Genomic DNA, 14179 nt, shown 5'->3' with positions numbered 1-14179 from the left:
AGAGTTGATGAACGTGGCCTTGGTCATCGTTACAATTAATAGGAAGTGATAAGGAAAGAGGGGTTCACATATAGATATATTATCTTGGACATCTTTTATGATTGTGAAGCACTCATTAAGTATGACATGCTAAAAGAGTTGATGTTGGACAAGGAAGACAACGTAATGGTTTATGTTTTCCGACATGTCAGTTAAAGTATATTGTCAGTGACCTTCTAAACATGTTGAGCTTGCCTTTCCCCCTTTTGCTAGCCAAAATTCCTTGCACCAAGTAGAGATACTACTTGTGCTTCCAAATATCCTCAAACCCAGTTTTGCCTTGAGAGTCCACCATACCTACCTATGGATTGAGTAAGATCCTTCAAGTAAGTTGTCATCGGTGCAAGCAATAAAAATTGCTCTCTAAATATGCATGAATTATTAGTGCAGAGAAAATAAGCTTTGTACGAACTTGTTGTGGAAGTAATAAAAGCGACGGAGTGCATAATAAAGGTCCACATACAAGGGGCAATACAAAGTGATGTTCTTTTGCATTAAGATTTTGTGTATCCAACCCTAAAAGCGCATGACAACCTCTGCTTCCCTCTGCGAAGGGCCTATCTTTTACTTCATGTTTTTACTTTATACTTGAGTCAAGGTGATCCTCACCTTTCCATTTTTTTCATTTTATCCTTTGGCAAGCTCCTCGTGTTTGAAAGGTCATGATACACATATCAAATTGGATGTAAGTTGGCATAGGCTATTATTGTTGACATCACCTAAAGGTGAATACGTTGGGAGGCAACACAATAAGCCCCTATCTTTCTCAGTGTCCGGCTGAAACTCTATAACCACAAGTATTGAGTGAGTGTTAACAATTATAGGAGACTATGAGATGGTTGAGTATGTGAGCTTGCTGAAAAGCTCTATTATTGACTCTTTCTGATGTTACGATAAATTGCAATTGCTTCAATGACTGAGATTATAGTTTGTTAGTTCCCAATGAAGTTTATGAACCATACTTGACATTGTGAATTGCTTATTACTTGAACATAAGAAATCATATGACAAAATCTATATATGTTGTTGTTATTAGAATGATCATGATGCCCTCATGTCTGTATTTTATTTTTATCGACACCTTTATCTCTAAACATGTGGACATATTTCTTGATCTCGGTTTCCGCTTGAGGACAAGCGAGGTCTAAGCTTGGGGGAGTTGATACGTCCATTTTGCATCATGCTTTTATATCAACATTTATTGCATTATGGGCTGTTATTACCCATTATATTTCAATTCTTATGGCTATTCTCTCTTATTTTACAAGGTTTACCATGAAGAGGGGGTGTCGGTGTCAAAACCGGCGGATCTCGGGTAGGGGGTCCCGAACTGTGCGTCTAGGCGGATGGTAACAGGAGACGAGGGACACGACGTTTTTACCCAGGTTCGGGCCCTCTTGATGGAGGTAAAACCCTATGTCCTGCTTGATTAATATTGATGATGTGGGTTACAAGAGTAGATCTACCACGAGATCAAGGAGGCTAAACCCTAGACGCTAGCCTATGGTATGATTGTTGTTCGTCCTATGGACTACAGCCATCCGGTTTATATAGACACCGGAGAGGGCTAGGGTTACATAGAGTCGGTTACAAAGGTAGGAGATCTACATATCCGTATCGCCAAGCTTGCCTTCCACGCCAAGGAAAGTCCCATCCGGACACGGGACGAAGTCTTCAATCTTGTATCTTCATAGTCTTAGAGTCTGACCAATGATGATAGTTCGGCTATCCGGACACCCCCTAGTCCGGGACTCCCTCAGTAGCCCCTGAACCAGGGTTCAATAACGACGAATCCGGCGCGTATGTTGTCTTCGGCGTTTGCAAGGCGGGTTCTTCTTCATGCTCCATGTGTTTGCCGGATAGTGTCCGGTTGCTTCATAAATGCTGCGCTCCTTGGCTTCCGCGTCCAATAATGGTCTTCTTCCACGCGTCGCACGAATGCGAAAAGCCAGGGTATTTTTATGTTTTACCCCCTAGCTGCGCAAATAAACTGCCTATAAGAGAGGCAAGGATCCAGATCCAAATCACATCCTCCTCCTTCTGCAAGCACTCATCGAGGCGCATCTGACACCAAACCCATTCCAACATGGACAGTCGACGCGGCTCCTCTTCTCGCGCTCCCAGCCCTAAGCTAGGAGATTGGAGGAGATGCTCAGTCCCGCACAACGAGTTAGTGACGCTCCAAGCAAAGGGATATCTTCCCCCGTCCTTCATGGTTCCGGTTCGAGCCGGACTGGCCACCTACAAAGGTGGGAAGCAGGCAGAGAGCGCCCCCAATCCCTCCAAAGGAGAGCGGGTGTGCTTCGTCCCCTACTTAATAAGGGGACTCGGATTTCCTATACATCCGTTTCTTCGGGGGCTCCTGGAGTTCTACGGACTCCAGCTTCATCACCTTACGCCTGCCTCCATTTTGCACATCGCGGGCTTCGTAGCTCTGTGTGAGCTGTTCTTGGGCATTGACCCCCATTTCGCGCTGTGGAAGAGGCTGTTTTGCCTCGTACCCCGCTCTCACGAGGGGTCGATATATCAAGTGGGCGGAGCTGAAATATGGCGCATCGCCGGGACCGGATACCTGTCCGGGACCCCGAAGAAGACGTCCGAAGATTGGCCTTCGGAGTGGTTTTATATGGAGGACGCTCCGCTGCCGGATCCAGTCCGGATCGGCCTTCTGGAGTTCAGCAACGCTCCCCTGAAGAAACGCCTAAGTTGGCGCCCACGGAGCCCTCAACGGGAAGATGATAGTAGCGTCCCTTACTTGATGGGCCGGATACGGCTACTAGCCCATTCCGGATTAACCATGATCGGAGTCATGGCCACATGCATTATGCGTGGGGTGAAGCCGCTCCAATATAGGGGCCACCCCATGTGGGACTTCAACAGAGACAACGACGCCACCCGTCACGGCCGCAAGGGACCTGGCTCAACCGATGATCTGGTGAAGATCCTGTCCGGCTTGTACAAGGGGGAGAAGGAGGACTTCCTCCGCACGAATCCTTTGAACGGATTTTCCATGAACAACCCTCGGAGCTGGGTAAGCGGTCGCATGCATATCTGAACCGTGCCTTTAAAGGCAATTGTCTTATTGTATGATTTTGACACAGGAACTGCGTCGGGATGTGGAGGGCATAAAAAGCCCAGCCCCACAGCCCGAAGACCCAGAAAGGTCCCTTGATCCGGCCTCCGAAGAGGATCCGCACTTAGCGGTGGACCTGATCGATGGGGTGTACCACTAGCTCAGCATAGATAATGCTTTAGTCGCCATTATGGCTGACTACCCCGGTTTGTGTCCGGCTTCCCCGGTGAGTACGACCGAAGTCCTGGCGCCGTTACTTCTTTAATGCTTAGTTCTGACCATTGTGCACCAATGGTGTTCGACAGGAAGCGCCTTTACTGCAGGAAGTCGAGCCCGCGGCGACTGGCCAACAAGGGTCAGTCCGGCCCAGCAGGCGGAAGAGGAGTGCGACGCGAACTGAAACGTCGCCGCAACGGTACGGAGCAACTCTATTTTTAAGGGAAGGATTCCCAGGAGGTATATTAATGCTCATAACTTTTCCAAAAAGAGCGCTCGCCGGACAGTGTCCGGAGAGGTTGCCAATCAAGCCTCCACCAGCCATGCTCCAACGCATGGCCCGGAAGGGGAGGCGAATACAAGGCATGAGTCGGACACTCCTCCGACGGAGGATGCCGACAGGCTATCCGCCACCCGGTCTGAGGTGGAGAGCGCCATGAATCACAGGCGTCGCCGGACAGTTCTTCGTGACGCGTGTTTCTCCCCGGAGGCGTTAAATGCCTTTGATGCGGGAAACGCGCACCTCCGTGCCGCTCAAGATGGGTTAACCAGAGCCACGGAGCAGTATGTGAAAGACATACGTGTAAGTAATTTTAATAGTTATATATGCCAGTAGCCCCCAAGACTTAAAATGGTTAAAATAACTGATTTAAGGATCAATTGTAATGCAGGATCTTACGGAGAAGAATACCTATCTGTCCCAAGAGCTCCAAGAGTGCAAGGCCCAACTTGAGGCCGCACTGGCCGCCACAGGGGGAGCCACAGAGACCCCCGCTGGTAAGACGTACTTTGAAAAGATAATTAATTAACAAAGTGCAGAGTGAATCTGACAATAATATTGCAGAGGGTGCCGGACTAGATCCGGACAAGCAATAGCTACTGCGTCAGCCAAAGGCTGGCAAGAGGGTGCTTATGAAGGTGCAGCAGGAGAGAAACAAGCTCCAAGATGCCCACACCCAGCTAGGAGAAGAGCTTAAAGGTGTTCGGGCCCAGCTGTCTGGCTCCTTGAAGGAGAATCAGCGACTTCGTCGCGGCATTTATAGTAAGTGCTTGAGCAAATTCCTTTGAAAAGAAGAATTCGGCGAGGAAGTCGTTTGACAGAAAGATGTCTTTAGGTGTGCTCACAGGTCGCCCTGTGGAGGAAATGCCTGGGTCAACAGGTGACCAACTTCCCGAGCTGGCGCAATTGTTCGAACGTGTTCGACAGGCGATGAGTGGCGTCGTTCAGGCTTTATGGCCATCCGTCTCCCTACCCGAGGGCCTTGGTGAGCTTGCTGAGAAGCTCTAGGGAGCACGGCGATGCCTCCATTTGTGGAAGATATCGGCCTGCCGTCAGGGCGCCAGGGAGGCCTGGGCCATGGTGAAGACGCGCTACCCGAAGGCTGACCCAAACCACATGGCCAAGGTCGGACCTGCGGGGCCTGATGGGAAGGAGATCCCTGTGAGCTTGATGTATGGCCAAGTAGAACTGGCCGCGAAATATTCCCAATAGGACTGTAAATTAGACAGCCTGTTAGATGGGATTGAGGAGGAGTACAATCAGTCGGTTTGACGATGTAATTTGAAATGACATGTAAGATGCCTTCTAGCCGGATTGTAGATCGTTTGCCTTTGCGGACCGTTTTGCTTCAACCTCGGGACCCAACAGTCCGGAGTGTGTCCGAATACCCCTACAGTTATAAAAGAACCGGGGCATGCATGGAGACAAGGCGTCGAGGTCATAATTGCTTTATCAGACAAGTGCCCAACTAGTTATGTTATATTACATGGTTAGTAAGAAACATCTTCCAGGGAGAATAGTTCCGTTAAGGGTTCCTTTCCCTGGGAGGCATGCCCTAAGGTGCAATGCCGGACTGCGAAAATAGCAAAAAAAGCATTTGGGGGCTTATAAATAAGTAAGTAATAAATCATCTTTCAAGTCACCGATCGAATATTCTCTTAAGAACGCTAGCTTTCGGCTTCACCCAGTCTGAGGTACACATCCGACTGACCCGACAGTAACAATCGCAGAGGTGCTCCCTTTACCTCCTAGCCGAACAATCGGGAACGTAGGGGTAAGCACAGGAGCCAGGCAACCCAGCTTGGCCAAAACTGAAGTCATATCGATGCATATAATGGTGAATAAAAGGTACATGCGGAAGTATGACACATGTATTGGGCGTGAAGCCCATATTAATAAGCTTCTGGTAAAGAAGCCCCCAGGTATAATGAGTGCTAGGAGCACATCAAGTGTGTGCGAACAAAGTGCAAATCAGCCTATAAAAGGTATTGAAAAAAAGTGGGAAGAAGGAGGGAGACAAGAGACAGTAAAAAATATAAAAAGGTGGACGGGGGAGTGAGACGAACTTTGAGTCCGGTGTTTAGGCGTAGAATCTTCGGAGACGGGCTGCGTTCCATGGGTTCGGCTCGAGTCGGTTGTCAGATGATTTGCGTAGACGGTATGCTCCGCCGGTCAAGACTTGGTCGATGATGGAGGGACCTTCCCACTTGGGCTTAAGTTTGTCCTTTTTCTTGTCCGGCAGGCGTAGAATGAGTTCGCCGACATTGTAAGTTTTGGCCCGTACTTCTCTGCTTTGATATCTTTGAGCCTGCTGCTGATAGAATGTGGAATGAGCCTTTGCCACGTCCCGCTCCTCCTCTAAGGCGTCCAAACTGTTCTGCCGATCCAACTCGGCTTCTCTTTCTTCGTACATGCGCACACGAGGTGAGTCATGAATTATATCGCAAGGCAGAACTGCCTCTGCGCCATACACCATGAAAAATGGTGTGAAACCAGTAGTTCGAATTGGCGTGGTCCGCAGCCCCCAGAGTACGGAGTCAAGCTCCTCTACCCAGTGCGTGTTAGATTCCTTGAGGGACCGCACTAGTCTGGGTTTGATGCCGCTCATGATTAGACCATTTGCTCGCTCGACTTGACCGTTAGTTTGGGGGTGATAGACTGAAGCATAATCGAGCTTGATGCCCATGTTTTTGCACCAGAGTTTAACCTCGTCGGTAGTGAAGTTCGTGCCGTTATCAGTGATGATGCTGTGGGGGACGCCAAAACGGTGTACTACCCCGGATAGGAAGTCTATCACCGGTCCGGATTCTGCCGTTTTAACCGGCTTGGCCTCAATCCATTTGGTGAATTTGTCCACCATGACCAATAAGTATTTGTGCTTGTGGGTTCCGCCTTGAAGGGGTCCAACCATGTCAAGCCCCCAGACCGCGAACGGCCAGGTAATGGGTATAGTTTTGAGGGCGGTGGGTGGCATGTGGCTCTGATTAGCAAAGAGCTGGCAACCGACGCATCGTTGGACTAAGTCCTGAGCATCTGCCTGGGCTGTCGGCCAATAAAATACTGTACGGAAGGCCTTGCCTACGAGTGCCCGGGCTGCAGCGTGGTGCCCGCCGAGTCTGGCGTGAATGTCAGCCAGGAGATTCCGCCCCTCCTCTTCGGAGATACACCTTTGAAGGACTCCGGTTGTGCTTTTCTTATAAAGTTCTCCCTCATGGACCTTGTAGGCTTTAGATCGCCGAACTATGCAGCGGGCCTCATTTTGGTCTTCGGGAAGTTCTTGCCGCATTAAGTAGGCTAGGAATGGTTCTGTCCATGGGGCAATTACTGCCATTATTTCGTGAGCTAAAGGTGTTATTTCATTGGCTGAGTCGCCGACTGTGTCAGAATGGCCTGAGTTCGGTGATGCAGCTGGCTCCGGATTGTTATTTCCGGACTCCTCTTCCCATAACACGGATGGCTTGAAGAGCCGTTCCAGGAAGATGTTTGGAGGGACGACGTCTCGTTTCGCGCCGATGCGTGCTAACACGTCTGCTGCCTGGTTATTATCCCGGGCTACATGGTGGAATTCGAGTCCTTCGAACCGAGCTGACATTTTTAGGACGGCCTTGCGGTAAGCTGCCATTTTTGGATCTTTGGCATCAAAGTCTCCATTTACTTGGGATATTGCGAGGTTTGAATCCCCGCGCACCTCTAGGCGTTGAATGCCCATGGAGATTGCCATCCGGAGGCCATGTAAAAGGGCCTTGTATCCGGCTGCATTATTGGAGTCCATGTACATTATTTGAAGTACGTATTGGATTGTGTCTCCAGTTGGGGACGTCAGGACAACGCCAGCCCCCAAGCCAGCCAACATTTTGGATCCGTCGAAATGCATAATCCAATTGGAGTATGCGCCGCACTCTTTAGGGAGTTCGGCTTCGGTCCATTCGGCGACGAAGTCGGCCAGAACCCGCGACTTTATAGCTCACCGTGGTTTATAGGTTATGTCAAATGGTAAGAGCTCAATAGCCCATTTTGCAATCCTGCCCGTCGCGTCGCGATTGTTTATAATATCGTTGAGAGGTACTTCGGAGGCCACCGTTATGGAACACTCTTGAAAGTAGTGTCGCAGCTTCCGAGATGCCATGAACACCGCATACGCTATCTTTTGATAATGTGGGTACCGGGACTTGCATGGAGTTAGAACAGTGGATACATAGTACACTGGTTTTTGAAGAGGGAATCTATGCCCTTCTGTCTCTCGCTCGACGACGAGTACCGCGCTGACAACTTGATGTGTTGCTGCGATATATAATAACATAGGTTCTCCTAGGTTGGGCGCGGCCAGGACCGGATTTGTTGCCAGTATGGCCTTTATTTCTTCGAGTCCGGCTGTGGCAGCATCCGTCCATTCGAAATGTTCGGTGCGCCGGAGGAGGCGGTAGAGGGGCAGAGCCTTTTCTCCCAAACGGGAGATGAAGCGACTTAAGGCCGCTACGCATCCGGTTAGTTTTTGTATTTGCTTGAGGTCTTTTGGAATATCCAATTGTGACAGAGCTCGGATTTTGGCCGGGTTTGCTTCAATTCCTCTACCGGATACGATGAAGCCCAAGAGCCGAAGATGCATTCTTTCGGATTGAGCTTAATGTCATATGCTCGGAGGTTGTCGAATGTCACCCTCAAGTCTTCTACTAGTTTCGACGTGTTTTGTCTTGACGACCACATCGTCTACGTATGCCTCTACTGTTTTGCCTATCTGGGTAGCCAGACATGTTTGAATCATGCGCTGATATGTTGCGCCGGCGTTTTTGAGTCCGAAGGGCATTGTGTTGAAGCAGAATGGCCCATATGGAGTAATGAATGCCGTTGCGGCCTGGTCTTTCTCCGCCATCTTGATTTGATGGTATCCGGAGTATGCGTCGAGGAAGCACAATGAATCGTGCCCTGAAGTAGCATCGATGATTTGGTCGATGCGAGGGAGGAGGAAAGGGTCCTTTGGACAGGCCTTGTTAAGGTCTTTAAAATCGACGCAGAGGCACCAGGATTTGTCATTTTTTGGTACCATTACTAGATTGGTGAGCCAGTCTGGATGTTTTATATCTCTGTTGAATCCGGCTTCTAAGAGTTTGGCTAGCTCTACTCCCATTGCCTGTCTTTTGGGTTCAGAAAATCGCCGAAGAGCTTGTTTGACCGGCTTGAATCCTTTTAGGATGTTTAGGCTGTGCTCTGCCAGCCTGCATGGGATTCCTGGCATGTCTGAAGGGTGCCAGGCAAAAATGTCCCAATTTTGCCGAAGGAATTCTCGTAGTGCGGCTTTGACATCAGGACTTAATTGTGCCCCAATGGAGGCCGTCTTTGTGGGGTCCGTTGGATGGACCTGAAATTTGACTATTTCGTCTGCTGGTTTAAAAGAGGTGGACTTGGACCTCTTATCGAGTATCACATCGTCCCTATCCACCGTGGAGCGCAGCGTGGTTAGTTCCTCTGCCGCTAGGGCTTCGGACAATGCCTCTAGGGCCAGTGCGGCTGTCTTATTTTCAGCGCGGAGTGTTGTATCTGGATCACTGGCAAGAGTGATTATCCCATTGGGTCCGGGCATTTTGAGCTTCATGTACCCGTAGTGGGGTATAGCTTGGAAGATTGTGAATGCCTCTCGCCCTAACAAAGCGTGATATCCGCTGCCGAATGGGGCCACTTGGAACGTGACCTCCTCGGACCTGTAATTGTCCGGTGAGCCGAACACTACGTCTAGTGTGATTTTTCCTGTGCAGCATACTTCTCGACTAGGGATTATCCCTCTGAAGGTTGTGCTGCTTCACTCGATGCGGCTCCAGTCAATATCCATTTTTTGAAGGGTTTCCTCGTAGATGAGGTTTAATCCGCTGCCGCCATCCATGAGTACCTTGGTAAGGCGAAAGCCGTCCACTATCGGACTGAGGACCAATGCGGCTGGTGCTCTAACTATTCGGAATTTAGGTTCGTCGCTGGCGTTGAAGGTGATAGCCGTGTCACTCCATGGATTTGCTTTTGCTACTTGGTAGACTTCGGCGAGGCCGCGGATTGTTCATTTTCGCATGTTATTTGATGCGAAAGTCTCGAAGACTGTTAATACCGTACCGGTACTGCTGGGCTGTTTGCCCGGGGCTAAAAAGCCTTCGCCACTTTTGGCCACCTGCCGTAGTATCCAACATGCTCGAAGGCTGTGTGTTGGAGTGGCGCCCTCCATACTATGGATTTTGCAGGGTCCGTTGAGCCAGCCCTCCAGTACGGTTCCATGCCCTTTAGTGGGTCTTTGCTTTTTGGTTTTTAACCCAGGTGCTTGAGTATGGCGCACCCTTTTACTTCGGACTAGGGTTGTGGTCAAGGCCGGACTGTCCCAAAACCTAGTTTCGGTGTTCCTGGCACTCTCTACCGCACAGTATTTTTGTACGATAGTTGCTAGGTCGATGAAGCGTGTAACTTCGCGATGACTTATGGCGTTCATGATTCCCTTGTCCGTGCAATTGTTGCAGAAAATTGAAATCGCACTTTCTTCGCAGCAGTCCTTTATCCTGTTCATAACCAGGAGGAATCTGGCCCAGTAATGATGTACTGTTTCATCAGGCTCTTGCCGTATTCGAGATAGATCGCTTATGTTTGGGTGGGCGGGTGGAATCAAGTTCGGAACCCCACCCGATCTGAGGCTCAAAGGCCAAGAAGTTTCCGGATTCGGAAGCTTGACTTGCTGGATGCTTTCCAACGAATCTAGTCCGACGCGTGACTCTAAGTTCAGTATTTGATTAGCGTCCGTCCCTTCGCGGGAATCCGGCTTGGAGGGATCGGGAATCCGTACATAGTTGGTTTTCAACGTAGAAGAAGGGTTGCTGCATTGTTCCTCTACCACGACAACATGGTGGGTGGCCTGAGGAGAGTTAATCTCTCTCAGATCGGGTTTAAGCCCAATCTCGTAGTCTGTAGTGACTCCCAGTGCGGCGATGCGATCCAAGAGCTCATTTACAGAGGAGAGCTCAATCGGATCTAACTGCTCGGCGAATTCCGGGCTGACGTGAAGATCGCTTTTGATGACCTGAGAGGTCATCGTCAGAGCGGTGGCCGAACAGGAGGTCATAAGAAAACCACCTAGCCGGACAGTTTGGCCGGCGGCCAAACCTCTCTTGACGACGGTGCCGTCTTTAAAGACGGGAGAAGGCATCCTTCCTGATCGCGACAGCACAGAGGAACTCTCAATGAAAGCACCAATGTCGGTGTCAAAACCGGTGGATCTCGGGTAGGGGGTCCCGAGCTGTGCGTCTAGGCGGATGGTAACAGGAGACGAGGGACACGATGTTTTTACCCAGGTTCGGGCCCTCTTGATGGAGGTAAAACCCTACGTCCTTCTTGATTAATATTGATGATGTGGGTTACAAGAGTAGATCTACCACGAGATCAAGGAAGCTAAACCCTAGAAGCTAGCCTATGGTATGATTGTTGTCCGTCCTATGGACTACAGCCATCCGGTTTATATAGACACTGGAGAGGGCTAGGGTTACACAGAGTTGGTTACAAAGGTAGGAGGTCTACATATCCGTATCGCCAAGCTTGCCTTCCACGCCAAGGAAAGTCCCATCCGTACACGGGACAAAGTCTTCAATCTTGTATCTTCATAGTCTTGGAGTCCGACCGATGATGATAGTTCGGCTATCCGGACACCCCCTAGTCCAGGACTCCCTCAGGGGGAATGCCGGCAGCTGGAATTCTGGCTGGAAAAGGAGCAAACGTTGGAAACCTATTCTGCATAACTCCAAAAGTCCTGAAAATCCACGAAACTACCTTTTGGATTTATTAAGAATTTATGAGCGAAAGAAATAGGCCAGGGGGCCCACACCCTGTCCAGGAGACAGGGGGGCACGCCCCCCTATAGGGTGCGCCCCCTATCTCCTGGGCCCCATGGTGGGCCTCCGGCGACCATCTTATGATAGATGAAGGGTTTTGTCCTAGAAAAATTCATGGGCAAGCTTACGGGACGAAACTCCGCCGCCACGAGGCAGAACCTTGGCTGAATCAATCTAGGGCTCTGGCGGAGCTGTTCTGCCAGGGACACTTCCCTCTGAGAGGGGGAAATCATCACACACGTCATCACCAACGGTCCTCTCATCGGGAGGGGGTCAATCTCCATCAACATCTTCACCAGCACCATCTCCCCTCAAACCCTAGTTCATCTCTTGTATCCAATCTTGTATCCAAAACAACAAATTGGTACCTGTGGGTTGCTAGTAGTGTTGATTACTACTTGTAGTTGATACTTATTGGTTTACTTGGTGGAAGATCATATGTTCAGATCCTTAATGCATATTATTACACCTCTGATTATGAACATGATTATGCTTTGTGAGTAGTTACTTTAGTTCTTGAGGACATGGGTGAAGTCTCGCTATTAGTAGTCATGTGAATTTGGTATTCGTTCGATATTTTGATGAGATGTATCTTGTCTCTCCTCTAGTGGTGTTATGTGAACGTCAACTACATGACACTTCACCATTATTTGGGCCTAGAGGTAGGCATAGGGAAGTAATAAGTAGATGATGGGTTGCTAGAGTGACAGAAGCTTAAACCCTAGTTTATGCGTTGCTTCGTTAGGGGTTGATATGGACCCATATGTTTAATGCTGTGGTTAGGTTTACCTTAATACTCCTTTTTGTAGTTGCGGACGCTTGCAATAGGGGTTAACCATAAGTGGGATGCTTGTCCAAGTTAGGGCAGTACCCAAGTGTCGGTCCAACCACATATCAAATTATCAAAGTACCGAACGCGAATCTTATGAACATGATGAAACTAGCTTGACGATAATTCCCAATGTGTCCTCGGGAGCTTCTTCCTTATTATTAGAATTTCTCCAGGATTATCCTTTGCTACATAAAGGATTGGGCCACCTTGCTGCACCTTATTTACTTTTCTTACTTGTTACTCGTTACTATTTATCTTATCACAAAACTATCTATCACCTACTATTTCAGTGCTTGCAGAGAAAACCTTACTGAAAACCGCTTATCATTTCCTTCTACTCCTCGTTGGGTTCGACACTCTTACTTATCGAAAGGACTACGATAGATCCCCCACACTTGTGGTTCATCATTATTTATAGTGTTTTGATGCAATATAACACTTTGTAGAGTAATTCTAATGCCCTTTCTCTCATAATAGTAAGGTTTACACAAAGAGGGAGATTACCGACAACTGGAATTCTGGACCTGAAAAAGCTATGTCAGAGATACCTATTCTTCACATCTCCAAATGAGCCAAAATTTTATGGAGAATTTTGGAATATATAAAAAATATTGGAATAAATAAACACCAGAGGGGGCCACCCAGGTGCCCACTAGGCACCAGGACACGCCTGCCCCCCTGGCGTGCCCTAGTGGGTAGTGGACTCTCTGACCCGCTTCTGGTGCCCATCTTATGGTACATAAGGTCATCTGCCCTAGAAAAAAATAAGGAGAGGACTTTCGGGATGGAGCGCCGTTGTCTTGAGGCAGAACTTGGGCAGGAGCACTTTTGCTCTCCGATGGAGCGATTCCGCCAGGGATACTTCCCTCCGGGAGGGGGAAATCGAAGCTATGTTCATCAACATCTCAGCGTGGGAGGGCCAATCTTCATCAACATCTTCAACAACACCATCTCATCTCTAAACCCTAGTTCATCTCTTGTGTTCAATCTTTATATCAAAACCTCAGATTGGTACCTGTGGGTGACTAGTAGTGTTGATTACATCTTGTAGTTGATGCTAGCCGGTTATTTTGTTGAAGATTACATGTTCAGATCTATTATGATATTCAATACCCCTCTGATCTTGAGTATGAATATGTTTTGTAAGTAGTTACTTTTGTTCTTGAGGACATGGGACAAGTCTTGTCATAAGTAATCATGTGAATTTGATACTCGTTCGATATTTTGATAATATGTATGTTGTGATTCCCTTAGTGGTGTTATGTGAACATCGACTACATGACACTTCACCATCTTTGGACCTAAGGGAATACATTGTGGAGTAGTTGTTAGATGATGGGTTGCTAGAGTGACAGAAGGTTAAACCCTAGTTTATGCGCTATTCCGTATCGAGGCCAAGCGAGTCGTTGATATTTACATTTTGCATCATGTTTTCCTACTATTATTTATTATGTTTTGGGTCATTGTTTCACTTTACTATTGTAATGACTTTCCTCTCTTATTTTGCACGTTTCATATGAACATGGAGATTGCTGGCTGATGGCTCAAGAATTAGCGATGTTTTTTCATAGTGATTTCCATTTGGTTTCATTGAATTTTTTTATTCTTCGGATATTTCTAATGCTAATCCAACAAAAGAGAGTAAAATCTACTTTTGTCCTTTGGATGGCAGGAAATATCACATTTGGAATGAAACCAAAGGAGATCGGTGCAAATCAACTCAATTGGAGTAACTTTCCTAAAGAGAGCAGTGTCAAAAGGCGCACTAGAGTGAAAGATGATGTTTCATATGACCGCACACACTCATTTTAGTGGTTGTTTGGAGTGCCCACAACCCCTGCTTATCTATACAAGCAAGTTTCATGAAGGTACAACGGGGAGGAGAGAAC

The sequence above is a fragment of the Triticum dicoccoides genome, chromosome 2B (assembly GCF_002162155.2).
Source record: "Triticum dicoccoides isolate Atlit2015 ecotype Zavitan chromosome 2B, WEW_v2.0, whole genome shotgun sequence".
Classification (NCBI taxonomy): domain Eukaryota; kingdom Viridiplantae; phylum Streptophyta; class Magnoliopsida; order Poales; family Poaceae; genus Triticum; species Triticum dicoccoides.
The sequence above is the reverse complement of the archived record's forward strand: the minus strand, read 5'-3'. Positions refer to the sequence as shown.